Below are 12,368 nucleotides of genomic sequence, written 5' to 3' on the forward strand. Positions count from 1 at the left end.
CAGGCTGTTAAATGTAACACTGATCAGTGTTGGAGTAAATGAGATAATTAAGTGATTGAATATGATTGATGATTATTGAAGACACCTAAAGCAGAATCACTGAAGGAGAAAATTGTAAGCCACCGTTATGGCGATCATTGTTTGCTTTAGTTGGGCTCTTGACCCTTATGTTATTAACTTTAGATTTTGTTTGGCTGCTGTTTCTGACTTATAACTGCCAGAAAAAAAAAAAAAAAGAAAAAAGAAAAAAAAAGTAATGTAATGGTGTTGCTTATATTATGAAATTTATGTCATCATTTGAACCTTATGTTTAGTGATTTATGCTGTTGGTTACAGCATAACTGTGATTCTGCATAAATATCCAGAATTTTAGATATAATATAAACCAGGGGTGCCCAATCCTGCTCCTGGCGATCGACTGTCCTGCACAGTTCATCTCCAACCCTAATCAAACACACCTGAAGCAACCAATTAAGGTCTTCAGAGCACGTCAGGATCACTTGAAAATTAAAGGCAGGTGTGTTTGATTAGGGTTGGAGATGAACTGTGCAGGACAGTCGATCGCCAGGAGCAGGATTGGGCACCCCTGATATAAAGGATTTCTTAAAAGTTGTTTTCAAAAAAAAATCTTTCTTTTAGGCACACCCAGACGTCAAGATTCAGTCAATGCATCTCAACAATGGTGATGAGCAGAATATTCAATTAGGAAAAGTAAATTACATAGACAATTCAGATCATAATTTATTCATACCGCAATGCATGATGGGAGCCAGTAATGAGTTGTGATTGGTGGCAGCCACTGCAACATGCATTATTATTGTCACTATTGTTGAGATTCACAGACTGATTATTGATGTCTGTGTTTCTAAATAAATTCATTTGAAAGTGTTTTGATCAGAACAATGTTTATTAAATATTTTGGATTAAAAAAAATACTGATAATCATATGCTGTGGAATCACAAAGCTGTTGCTAACAAGTTGAACCAGAAGTTGAACCATCTCAATAAGTTTCATTTATCAGATCACAGCATGATTATGCCAAAACATAACCAACACTATAAGATCACACTTTTCTTTGTTCATTTGACTGTTATAAATCAATAACAGCAGACAAACAAAATTTAAAGTGACAGTCTAAGGGTCAAGAGTCCAACTAAAGCAAACGCTGATCGCCATAACGGTGGTTTACAATTTGTGATTTTCTCCTTCAGTGATTCTGCTTGTTAACATCAGGTGTCTTCAATAATGCTCAATCATTATTCAATCACTTAATTATCTCATTAACTCCAACACTGGTCAGTGTTACATTTAACAGCCTATAGTGTGCACACTGAGCAGTATTCATTTCATCTGGGCAAACCCATATGGGGCCTACATGGAAACCGGGAGCAAAACTGTCTGGGTCCCAGTTAGATAACCCAGGTCTAACCCATGTGGGCCCCACATGGCTGTGCTGGCTGGGTATTTTGCTTCAAAAATTGGAAATTTATGGAATTAGGGGAATAGGGCTAAACTGGATAAAAAGCTATTTAGAACATAGACAACAATATGTGCAGATGGGGGAGGAAAGGTCGAAGCTCCAGAATACAATATATGGTGTACCACAAGGTTCAATTCTAGGACCAAAATTATTTATTTTATACATAAATGATATTGTTAAAACTTCTGATTTGTTGAAATTCGTAATTTTTGCAGATGATACAAATATATTTTGTGAAGGAGAGAATCTCCAAAATTTGTTGAAGACTGTCTCTAAAGAGTTGGCTAAGCTTAAATTGTGGTTTGACTTAAACAAATTATCTCTCAATATAAAGAAAACTAAATTTATGATCTTTGGGAAACGTAGAATTCCCGAAGATTTAACTATTGAACTATTGTGTGATAATTCCAGATTAGAAAGAGTCTATGAAAACTCCTTTTTAGGAGTAATAATTGATCATAAACTAAGCTGGAAACCTCAAGTCAACTATATTAGTTCTAAATTGGCAAAGATTAATGGTATATTTTGTAAAGTGAGACACATATTGAACCGAGATACAATGCATATTTTATACTGTGTGCTTTTTCTTCCTTACTTGCACTACTGTACAGAAGTGTGGGGCAATACCTATAAAACCACCCTTAAGACGATATGCACAATGCAGAAAAAGGCAATAAGAATAGTCTGCAATGTTGGTTATTATGAACATACAAATGAACAGACATTAAAATGCAGACATTAAAATTTAAAGACATAGTGGATCTTAAGACTACACAAATCATGTACAAAGCTAAAAACAAAGTACTTCCTAGTAATATTCAAAAATGGTTTAAGGAAAGAGATAGTAGATACAATTTAAGAAGGAGAGGAAATCTCTCTCAATCAATGGCACGTACCACACTCAAAAGCATGTGCATATCTGTCAATGGGGTGAGGTTGTGGAATAATTTACCTGTAATAATTAAGGAAAACAATCATATTGTGCAATTTAAAAGAAGGATTAAAATGTCTATATTAGAAAAGTATATGAACTAAGGTGGACTTGGGACAAATGTCTCATTTTCTCTTCAAGAGGTTGATTTGAATTACCATACAGTCTGTTTCTTGCCATTTCATTAATGTTTTTATTATTGTTAGTATTACATTTTGTGTCTTTTTATTATTTTTGTTTTTCTTTCTCATTTTATAATTGTACTGTGTGATTTATTTTTAGATAAATCTACTGCTAATGATTAAGTTTTTTCTTTTTCTCAAAAAGGATAGATTATGATACTTTGTAAAGAGAAAACAGTAGCCGTTTCAAAGCTAGATGTATAAAAGGGGAAGGCAATAAGTTAGCTTCTTCCTTCTCCTTTTTTTTCTATATTTTTTCTTTTCTTTTGAACATGCTGAGATTATGTTCTTATTATTTTTTGTTAAAATATGTTCTGTTACTAATGATCATGTTCTGAAGAGGAAAAGGAAAAGAAAAGAAATAAATTATTCATTCATCCTTGCTTCTTTTGTTACAAAAAAAAGTGTTTTATTAAACACTGTTACGAAGAAGAAAAACTGACATAAAATGGGCATGCAAGTCAAACTGCCCAACTAAAGGAAACCCAGAAATAAAGGGTCTGGTTTGTAATAAGTGAAATGTAATGTATTTTCAGTTGATTTCATCTAAGGCTGTGCAAGTCAGTTGTAGTTCTTGTTTCTCCTTTCTTCAGTGATTCTGATTGTTATTAACAGGGGTCTTCAGTAATCAAACAATCATCACTCAATTAATCACTTAATTCTCTAATTAACTCTAACACTGCTTCAGTGTTACTAATAACACCCTGCAGCTGGTTCCCATATGAACACGGAGTGGTGTTAATACTGGGGAATTTACTGTGCAGTTATCATTAATTATGAAAGGTTTCTTTTTTTTTGTCTTAAAAAGTATTGAAGTGGTTCTGTTTGAAGTGTACGTTATGAAATATGTTTTTTTTTCTTTTTTTCCTGTGTGTGTTTGTTGTAGAGCAGAAGCGAGGTAAAGTCAGAGCCACAGAAGTTGCTGTTTATCTGACAGATCACAACAAACCCATTGATGTGAGTAAATCTTTCTGTTTCTGTTTAATGAGCTTAAGTCCTGAATTAAGAAGAATTTTGACACTTTTTTGTTTGTTTGATTGTTTTTTTTTTTTTTTTTTTACATTATTTTAGCAGGAAGAAGAGAGGATCCTTAGTTAAAGCTCTTGAAGAAGTGATAAACCAGATTTGAACTGTGTATAAAGCCATCCTTCTGAATCTGATGGAAATTCTAAAGCTACTCTTGAGAAAGGGAGGAGAAACCCTGATGACATTTTAGATTATAGCGAAGCATTTGTTGTCATTTTTTAAAGGTGTTGACAATTTAGAGAAAACTAAATGAAAGATTGAGAAGAGATTTGGTATTAAAATAAAATTACAGTAATTGCTGTCCAGTTTATGATATCAAACGAGCAATACAAGGATTATATTAGGATTCAAGCAGAAGACGTTGAAGGAAAATGCTCTGGGTTTTAAGAGAAAGGGAGCGTAATGATGAGTGTAATAAATGTAAAAGTATAAAAGTCCCGTTCTTTAAAATGTCTGGCATTGAATCAGACTCTAAACCAGATGAAGATGTGCCATTTGTCATGTCACCCTATAAATTAGTTAATGGATTTCCTTCTGATACTGAAATAAGGATAAGAAAATCTTATGTCATGTCATACAACAAAAATACCCAAAATGCTGAATGGGTGTATGAGATACTGAACAAGGACACTGTGAAGACCAATTGTAAGGAGACCATGAGCTTTGGAAGGAATGAATTTGAGGGCACTGTCTATGTTCAAGGTCATCTTGCTGCGGCTGCCAATCACAGATGGTGTCAGGAAGCCTATCACGACACTTATTTGATCAGCAACATGGTACCACAGGATAAGATCTTAAACAACGGTGATTGGAAAACTATTGAGAATTACTGTCGGAAAAAAGCTGAGAATGCTGTAGTCTGTAATGTCCATGTGTACACTGGACCACTTTACCTGAAAGAAAATAAACTTAAATCAAAAGAGCCGGATGATCGTGCTGACCCCAGTGAAATGAAGTGGCTGAAAGGGAAAGCAGTGCCAACTCACTTCTTTAAGGTGATAATTGCAGAGAAGGAGGATGGGACGGTGAAAGAAGAAGACGTAGAATGCTTTGTGATCCAATCCAAATTTGATGAAGATACAGATATTAAAAAGGAAGCAAAAATAGACAACACAGAAGTGGTAAAAAACAAGTATGCTCAGCATTATGAGAGAGTTCAGAAACTCTCTGGGCTGAATTTCATAGAAAGCGATCCAAAAGTGAAAGCGGACCGTATAAAGACGATTACGTGGACAGGAGAAGATGAAAAAGGAGAGTTATGCAGTGCTAAAATAAAAGTCAGAATAAGTTCAGTCTAAGATAGAAGTCACATCAGATGTTTTTCTCCAACAGTTAACCAAACGTTCACTTAAGACATTATGCTTGCGAAGCCAAGACAGATATTTTAAAATTCTGTCATTCTGTGTATATGTGTCAGGACTGATGCACTGTTTATGTCTTGCGCACGCTTCAGAAGTGTCAGTCAGCACAAGCAAGATCTTTTTGTTTTCATAAGAATGGGTCTGTAAATCACATTCACTGGTTCAGACTCATGCCATCGAGAATTCACTATGAATATAGAAGGACATGTTTAACATTACTACAAATAGAGACACTAACGCTTTTTGTCTGAGACTTTAGTCTAAAATTGTGTTGTTTTTTTAGTAGAAGTAGTACTACTACTACTAATAATAATAATAATGCTAAATAATACCTATAATGGCAAATACTTAATGATAATAAGTCAGTTTATGTGTCAGCTCAATCATGGTATAGAAGGACATGTTTAACCCTCTGAGGTCTAAGGGTTTTTTGGGGTCCTTGAGGTGTTCTGACATGCTCTGACATTTGTGCTTTTTTCAGTTATTTATAAACATGTTGGCTAAAAACAAAACTATTAATTAAATATATTAAATATATATGCTTCTACAGTGTAGTTACAATAAAATTACAGGACTGTCCATATGGTCTGTGTACTTTTTGATCATTTCATTTTCTGTTTGGAATGGAATAACGAATAAATTACTAGTTACTAGTAAATAACAGTTTTGTTGAAATATCAACATCTAAACCTCTGCTAATTTTCACTAAGATCATCTGACAGCAATAGTCAAAGTAATTATGTCTAAATGAGACCATAAATGATATGTCCACAATGACCACATTTGAACTAGTTTTTAAACTTGTACGAAGAGGGTCCATGAACGTCTATATCGGACGTGCAGAACACGTGCTCCTCAGTGGACGTCTTTTCAACGTCCGACTTTTGTGACAAAGACGTTGAAAAGACGTCTTTTGGACATCATTTTGCTTAGTGATGTTTGTTTACTATGGGTGTCAAAAAACCTTTTCATAAATGGTTCTACAAAGAACCTAAAAAAAGTGACATGAAGAACTGTTATAGGTTCTTTAAAGAACCTTTGAGAATGGTTCTTCAAGGAACCTTTCAGTGAAAGGTTCTTTGGGGAACCAAAAAAGGTTCTTCTATGGCATCGCTGTGAAACCCCCTTTTTGGTTCTTCCTGGCACCTTTATTTTTAAGAGTGTAATAAAATGTATCTTATTAATTAAAAAAGTCAAACCTTGATGTCGTAGATGTCACGCTCTGTGTGGCAACTGTCCATTTCCTGAGTTCTCAATAGTAGGTGAACCTTCTCTGAAGAGAAAAGCTAATGCAAGAAGACCGGGGACCAAGAGCCCAACTACATCTGATCACCACAATGGTGACGTCAAATGAAACAAATATCAACATCTAAACCTCTGTTAATTCTCACTGATCTTCTGTAGACGTCTGACAGAAATAGTCAAATCTGCGCTTTTGTGACAAAGACGTTGAAAAGACGTCTTTTAGACATCATTTTGCTTAGTGGGAACCCTTAGGCTGTGTGTCCACCAAAGCGTTTTTAGCCAGCTGAAAACGCTAGGCGCTCTGCTGAAAACGCCTAGCTATGGGCGCTTGAGACCGTTTTGGCAGCGCAGCATTTTTTTCAGTTGAGACGCTTTGCTTGTTATGATACGGAATATCCGTGAAAGTGTTACTAGTATCTCATTTCACACATATTTTGTTTCTGTGTTGATTCTATATTAAAATGTCGATACAATGTAACATTATTTTCTCTGGCTCTTGTTTTAATTATTTTGTTCCGTTATTATGCTTGTTGTTTTCATCTGTTGACGTTGTACATGCAGTTTGTCGGTGTGGTATTAGTCCCGAAAAAAAGTGACAGTGATGAGTGCTGTGTTTTACCCTATCGTTTTACCCGTCGGTGTGTGAATGGGTGAATGTGAGGCAAAATGTAAAGCGCTTTGGTGGCCATTGGGTCTGTGAAAGCGCTATATAAATGCAGTCCATTTACCATTTACCATTTACCCAAAGTTGAAAATTCTTCAACTTTCGGCGACCTTTAAAAAACGCAGCACGCTCAGCCCTTCAGCGTGAAAAAAAACGCTCAGCGCCTTGTTACGTTCATGACGTTTTAAAAATGCGGCGCTCCCATTGAACTCAATTGAAAAAATACGTCAGCCACGTAAAAAAAAAATGCTTTGGTGGAAACACGGCCTTAGGGGTCGACAAACGCGCCGGCACATTTTGCTGGATTTTCTTCACAGCACAATAGGCTTAAATTACTCCGTCATGTATGGTCATAAAGAAAAAATAAACATGACAAAAGAATCTGTAAGATGTGTACTGTTTTATCCACTTACAATCAAAACAATTTGTGTGGGCCGGATCGGGGCCGACATAATGTTACTATGTGGGATGCAGTTCAGGGTAGGATCAAATTTCTCCCTGTGAAAAAAAAATGTGTGTAATACTCAAAATAGTTTGTGTGTTTTAACCTGTGTGTGTGTGTGTGTGTGTGTTTGAGTAGCGTGTGTATGCATCTACACATGCAAAGGTCCAAGGGCTCGATGTTTGCAAGTACACATGCACATATGTGTACATGAGCATAATGAACATGCTCCTGAAAACTAAATTTTTCTCTTATTTTCATTCACTTTCAATGGCCGGACATTTTTGACCGGGAACACCACAAGTATAACTTTGTGCCATTTTGTACAAAATACAATTTTTAAAAAACAAAATTCCTGATGAAACATTAAAGTAGACTAGTGTGATCAACAGTGCAAATTATTTTCATAGTTTATTTAATATTGTGAAAATTATTCATAAATAATGTAAAAAAAAAAGAAAAAGAAAAAAAACAGTATATAAAACCAGTCCTAATTGAAAGAAAACAAGTTGACAAAAAGATTGAATCTGATATTGGGTGATAATATAGCATAACAAGTGATTTATAAGCCATTTTTTATAGGCCGGTCATTTTTGACCGGGAACGCACAAGTATATGGTTTTGAACAAAACCTGAGGGTTAAATACCCAGTCATACAATTAATATGAAGAATACAGGAAAATAAAATATTTGCCATATGCAATTTATAGGCTACGTGTAGGCTACATTATTCTTCTATTACATCATATTGATATTCATACTGCCATTAAATTGCCACAAGGTTAAAGCAACATGCAACATAATAACATTAGTGTTTCTAGGTCTTCTGGACTGAAGCTCAGGCTCTACTCTTCACAAACTCTTCACCAACAAAACTCAGACAACAGAAATACTTTTTATCCCAACAGAACATTAAACACTAACAGATCTCTCAAGATCTCAGCAGAGGAGAGCTAAACAGCAAAACAGCATTAGATTCACTGAAGTGACTATGTGGAACCCACCTTTCCCACTCGGCAACCCACAAATGGGTCACAACCTCAAAAATAGTTTGCAAATATCTTTGTTAGACTATCTACCAATATTAGTCAATGGAAAGTCCCCACCATAACTGGAAAAAAATAAATAAAAAATCTTTTGGTAATACTTTGGCCAGAGGTCCTCACTTATAGTGAAATATTATGACAACCGAGATTAGTGAGGGACATTTTACTCACTGTAAAAAATGATTTCCATGATTTGTTAACACAACATTTTTTATTTTGTCAAATCAACTTAGATTCACTGTTGTTCAGATAACAAAACGTTTTTAGTTTAGGTTGATTAAACTAATGGCTTGGTGGCAATGCACTGATATAAAATAAAAACATTAGTTGATTGTACTAATAGATAGTTTACTGAGTCTTAATTTTCCCTGCGCATGCGCCGGACGCCCGAGAGAGTAAACAACAGACGACACTTGAAAGAGAAGGCGCGATTTTCTCTTCAGCTTCTTCAGAAGCAAGGAAAGACTGTTTATGGTAAGTAATTTTAAAATGCAATGTCTTTATATACTGGTTTTGTCTGAGGGTAATTTAATTACATTTATTTCCTTGGCAGCGAAAAATCAGAAGATGGTTTAAATCGCAAAAAGGAGGCGTGTTTAACAAACATTCCCTCATGCTATTTTGCAGTTCCAGAAAACAATTGCGCCACTGACCAGAAAAAACCTAGTCTAAAGTCAGTGGCGCGTTGCGCATTGTTCATAATGCTATTTTAAGCGCGCATGCTTGGCCATAATGTAGCGGGTGCACAACGCGCATAGGCCTACACTTTGATTCTTTCATCAACACAGATGCTGCAGTTTTTATTTTTGCAAATCAAACATTATAACAAGGAAAATTATTAACACATGAGGGAAAACATTGTGGTGTCCATGAAGATGTAATTTTTTTTTTTTAAATTCCTCCCAAGCCTGTTTAACCGACGCTGATTTGGGTGGGTTTCTCCCATCCCCATACAACGTCACTTCTCTGTCTTTCACGGTCCTGACAAGAACGTCGGTCTCCTCGGCTGTGAACCGCTCCTGGCGCGCGCCTAGTAAATCCGCCGTTATAATAGCAATCCACCATGCAGCACCTGCTCTTAAAGGGATACTCCACTTTTTTTGGAAATAGGCTCATTTTACAACTCCCCCAGAGTTAAACTGTTGAGTTTTACCGTTTTTGAATCCATTCAGCCGATCTCCGGTTCTGGCGGTACCACTTTTAGCATACATCATTGGAGTGGACAAGACCATTAGCATTTCTAAAAAAAAAATTACCAAAGAGTTTCGATATTTTTCCTATTTAAAACTTGACTCTTCTGTAGTTACATCGTGCACTAAGACCGACGGAAAATGTAAAGTTGCGATTTTCTAGGCTGATATGGCTAGGAACTATACTCTCATTCCTGCGTAATAATCAAGAAACTTCACTGCCGTACCATGAGTGCAGCAGGCGTAATGATATGACGCAGCGCCTGAAAATAGGCCACCTTCCGTCAACACAACGGAACTATTTTCAGGCGCTGCGTCATATTACGCCTGCTGCTCTCATGGTACGGCAGTGAAGTTTCTTGATTACTACGCAGGTCAGTCAGACCTCAGTCAGACTATTCAACTATTAAACTAGCTTACGTTACGGAAAATAATGCGATCAACCTAGGCTATCAATGAGTGTTTATTGTCAATAAATGTCGCTTGGAACAAAACAATTCATAACAACACATTGAGTGGATATATGGAAATACAAAATAACCCACTTTAACATTTAAATTATTTCAATTAGCAACATGAAACATGCATATTCATGAATAACATTAGGCTACATGAAAATCGAGTTGATTATAGAACAGGGCTGGACCAGAACATAACACAATAACATAAACAATAATTGTGTTAATACATTTATTCTGAATAACGTTCAAAGCGATTTTCACAAAAACACACAGGTCGAACTGCCTGAGCTAGGTTATTCCCCGTCAGACAGGAGTGTGAGTTTTCGTAAAAAATCGCTTTGAACAATTTTTATAAAGAATAATTTGAATTGATTACACAAAAGCTCTAGTATATACTAGAGTCAAACTTCTTCAACAACTGTTGGGGCGGACGAAATGTAGCTGATGTCAAGCCATTACGCGCAAGACCTGTGCGCACGTACATCAACCCTGAAAGAAGGGGTAAGCCCATCCTGCTTCGTAGGTCATCTTTCAGCAGTGTGACTTGAGAAAAAGCTCTTTCAACTGGAGCGTTGGATATGGGGAGGGTGAGCAATTTTATAGCACCAAAAGCCAAATCCTGGAAACAGTGGTTTCCTCCAGCATCTTTAAAAGATTCCACCTCAAGCCAGAATGCGTCAATGGCCAGGTTGGGAGAAAAACCTGCTGAGGCAACGTTTCTCAACTGAGTCTCAAGAGAGTCGAGAGAGCCAAAAAAAAACTCCCTAGGCAACTCTCGGACTGTTGGCTTGTAGGACATCACGGCAGCAGGACATAGGAGCTCCAGCTTTGCGAGCAGCTCCATGGATGCAGGCAGACGCATTTGGTATTGGACCAGGAGTTCTTTCAAAAAGTCTGCGCAACGTGTTTGTACCAGTAGCTTCATTTCAGGGGACAAGGTGCTTGCTTCCAGCTTCTGGCTGAATGTGGTCCCCAAGTCAGTGTCTGCAGGTGAGAGATAGACACTGGTGGAATTTAGGTCCAATTCTCTGAGTTGTTTTTCATTATTCATGCGGAAAACGCTAGGCTTGATCATGCGTCTCATGGTTGACGTGTAGAGCCGGTTAAGGTCTCGGAATACAGCGAGGCTTTCCCCAGTCTCCAACTGGAAATTCTTGTTTACGGCCTTAATTTCAAACAGCAGCGGACGTAGAAAATGCAAGTACAGACTGTTTGTTTTGTCTTTGTACATCTCGCTGAGGAGACGCGCGGCATAACAATGCTCAGCATTAGCAGCCAATGTAAAATGCAAGGTTAGCTCCTCTTCTTGGTCCAGAATTCGGTCTATGCAGTCTGCTGTTGCCAGCCAGCGGGTGACGCTCGGGGATAGTAACTTTAGGGGAGACCCACCATTGATGGTCTCGTATATTGCTTTATAATCGGTCTGGCGCTTTGCGGAGTGTGAGAACCCGTTATACTTCTCCCTGATCAGATAGTCTATATTAGGGCTGCACGATTAATCGCACGATATTGTTATGCGCATCTAATCAGTAAAAGCCGGTTCCTTGATTAGTAGTAAATCACCTTCACCTGCTTTCAGATGGACGATATGATGCAGATATGAGTGTGTTAAATTAACACTCAAGAGTGTTAAAGTTAATGAGATAATTAAGTGATTAATTTAGTGATGATTGAGCATTATTGAAGACACCTGATGATAACAAGCAGAATCACTGAAGGAGAAAATCTAAAATTGTAAGCCACCGTTATGGCGATCAGTGTTTGCTTTAGTTGGGCTCTTGATCCTTATACTTTAAGTTTAAATTTTGTTTGTCTGCTGTTATTGATTTATAACAATCAAATGAACAAAGACAAGTGTGATCTGATAGTGTTGGTTATGTTTTGACATAATCATGCTGTGATCTGAAAAATGAAACTCATTCAGATGATCTGGTTTAACTTGATAGCAACAGTTTAGTGGTTCTACTACAGCATATGATAATTGTATTTTTCTTATAATCCAAAACATTTAATAAAAATTCTTCTGATCAAATCACTTTCAGATGCATTTATTTAGAAACTCAGACATCAATAATCAGCCTGTGAATCTCAACCGTGGTGACAATAATAATCCTTGTTGCCACCAATCACAACTCATTAATGGCTCCCATCATGCATTGCGGTATGAATAAATTATTATCTGAATTGTCTATGTAATTTACTTTTCCTAATGGAATATTCTGCTCGTCACCATTGTTGAGATGCATTGACTGAATCTTGACGTCTGTGTGTGCCTAATAGAAAGATTTTTCTTTTTTTTTACAACTTTTAAAAATCCTTTATATTATATCTCAAATTCT

The sequence above is a fragment of the Rhinichthys klamathensis genome, unplaced genomic scaffold (assembly GCF_029890125.1).
Source record: "Rhinichthys klamathensis goyatoka isolate OS25496 unplaced genomic scaffold, OSU_Roscu_1.1 h1tg000336l_1, whole genome shotgun sequence".
NCBI lineage: Eukaryota > Metazoa > Chordata > Actinopteri > Cypriniformes > Leuciscidae > Rhinichthys > Rhinichthys klamathensis.